Source organism: Anarrhichthys ocellatus, unplaced genomic scaffold, assembly GCF_004355925.1.
Source record: "Anarrhichthys ocellatus isolate YVR2014 unplaced genomic scaffold, GSC_Weel_1.0 scaffold50, whole genome shotgun sequence".
Classification (NCBI taxonomy): Eukaryota; Metazoa; Chordata; class Actinopteri; order Perciformes; family Anarhichadidae; genus Anarrhichthys; species Anarrhichthys ocellatus.
This window is the reverse complement of record NW_022280080.1, coordinates 1,234,668-1,237,728: the sequence shown is the minus strand read 5'-3', so window position 1 is coordinate 1,237,728 and position 3,061 is coordinate 1,234,668.

The following is a 3,061-nucleotide window of genomic DNA, read 5'->3' as shown; positions in this document are numbered from 1 at the left end:
ACACACACACACACACACACACACACACACACACACACACACACACAGAAGCTGGACATGGAAGACAAGAGGAGTGGGGCACACTGGGAAACACAAGGGAGAGGCATGGCCATGTTGACAACTGTGTTCCAGGAAGGTATCCTCTTATATTCTTGATGTTTGCTATAAAACCAAATGCCTCAGAAATAAAAACTAGCAAAAAACTACAACAAAGGTATTTATGTGCCACCATTTTATCGTTGGTATTAAAAGTAAATGGAGGATTATTTCCCTTCACAGGTGCTGTTCTTGTGTGTATATCCACACACACAAAAGAAACGGCTATTTCTCTCTCAGTGTGGAGTGAGACAGGCTAATCCTTCTCAGCCTCTGTTGTTTTAAACCAGAAGAGGGAGCATTGTTTCACCAGCAAAGCCACAGCAGGAGCACATCCTGGTTTCCTGACCCCCACTGTTTTTTTTCAAGTTGCTTTCTATGTACACAATTCCTCATGAAGCCAAGCCAGCCCAAACAATAGGAAAAGACCACTGGAGCAGTCTGTTTCAAAACTGTTCTGATCTGGATCAGTACTCTCTATCCTTCAAACATCAAGGAATTAGAGTGCTCTCGTCCTTTGGATCATCTATTCACTGTGATCTTATAGGCACAGTCAGAGGTTCTGAAGCTGATTTTTAAAGTCCTTTCCTACAATGCAGAGTGACCAAAGAGGGAGAGGGATGGAGGAAAGTGAGTTTTTATTTGAATGCAACCCTCAGTGATACCAGTGCACGGTGTTTGCACGGTGTTTGCACGGTGTTTGATGGTGCTGTGGTGACCCTGCATTATTAGTTCCAAACTAAAAAATAAAAACTCTCTCTTCTCCTTCAGGCATACGATCTATTTTGTTGACTGTTTGATAGTGTCATTGACTGCTGACTCATCTTAACCAGCCGGCAGGGACCCCAACTAATTGACAACTGCTTTGGTATAGTTGAGAGGGAAAGAATGAGAAAAAGCAGAGGAATAGTCTGACATAAAAGACACATGAACCTTTTTTCAATGAGCTGGACAGTATGGGCCGGTGCCAACCCTAAACCTGTCATTGAAGGGGAAGCAGAGTGATGAAGGTGGGAACTATAGTGTGAACAACTTCTTTCAAATAAACTGACTCAAATAGAACCAAGTCCCTTTTCCATTGGTCCACTCTTTGGTTGACTTTATTCGTTTAAAAAGGACTATATGTGAAAACACCCAAAGACACAATTTAGTAGTAGACATAGCTGAAGGCCACACAAGCACGTACCACAAAGTCTGGCTGCTTGAAGATGCCATGTTTGTGAAATGCTTCTCGTTCCCATTGTAACCACACAGCAGCAGCACTCTGCAGCCGAGTCCACTGATGTTTCAGACACATTTTCTCTCAGTAGTATTCCTTACAAATGAGCTTCAGTTGTAATCAATACACCTGCCACATAATGGCTCATTATTTACATGTATAAATACAAGCAACAGCTTGAACGTGAGTGCCTTTTAATGATTATTTAACCACGAGAAATGTTATATTAGTATAGTCCTCATTTCAATCCAATATACAGTATATGCATATTTAGAAAGATAATATCCCTTTGGATGGATTTAGCCCAGTGGTGCATTGAGCAAAATGCTAACATCAGCATGCTAACGTGGTCACAATGACAATGGTTACATCCTGATGTTTTTCACGTAAGACTTGTGAAATGTGACAGAAAAGGTCAAGAAGGCACAAGCTTTTAACAGACCACTCAAAAAACCCGAAATAAAATTAAAAAGGAGAAAAAATACTATCCCAAAATAATAGGGAATATACAGCAAAAAATAAACAACAATTACACACAATCACCAGGGAAACAAACCAATCAGTGGATAACAATACAAATAAATACAATACAGGGAAATACATCAAGAAACAAATAAGACATCATGTGTTGAGAATTTCCTTTTCAAACTGTCGAATGAAACCGAGCTCTTGAACATGTGTGCAGGAGGATCACCGAAGGTATGATGACAGTCATTTCTGAGTGGGACATAAATGTCAATACCAAATTTCACGGCCATCCATTCAAAAGGCTGTCGGTGCATTTCACACGAAAGCAAACGTGTCTATTTCACTGTGGCCACAGAGGAAACAGCAGGACGTCACCATGGCCTGTGGGATTCATCCTCTGGGAAACATGCATCTCTGTGCAGAATCTCAGGCAATCATGACCAACTTACTAACAATCTGGAGCTACAAGTCTTCCACAGACTGCCTGCAACACTGACACAGTGTTACCAAACAATGTTTACAACAACAAAAAATGATTTGAGTTTAAATGAATGGAGGCTCTGTGTGCGCCCTGCTTCATGTTGTAAGGTTCTGCTGTGCTTACTGCTGCCAAAGGCCTGGATTCTCTCCGTAAGTGTTTTTATCTCTGTGTGTCTGTGCTCATCTTCCCATAGTTTCTCTGTAGCCTTGGTGCAATGGTCATTATCTGTGGAGGACAGAGAAATAAACACAGAGGCCAGATTGTCATCGACTGTGATATCAGACACAGGCCTTGAGGACAGTGCAGAAGGGAGAGGGACACCGCTGGAGATGAAAAAACCCAACCACAGGGTGGAGAACCCTGGAGATGTATAGCAAAAGTTTGTTTAAAAAATGTTACAGATAAAAGTCATGCTTCGCCAGCCATTGCGACAGGCCTCTCCAATAACTCAGGTGCAGCCTTTCCTAAAGCCTGAAATATTGTGGACCATAAAAGAGAAACACGGCTTCTTCTTTAGCGAGCTTTGTTTACCCCGTTTCCTCGATGGCTATAAAGCACCGAGAGCGATGTATCTGTCAGTGCTGTGATGGCATGTCGGGGGGGAGCCGGCAGATAGAGGGGAGGGAAAACACATCGCAACAACAAATAGGAAGCGACACGCATGTGTGCAGACAGAACATGTGCGCACATAAACACTCAGAAACATGCCCCAGCTCCCAAAGACACACATTTACCTTCTTGTTCCCCTTAACACACACACACACACACACACACACACACACACACACACACACACA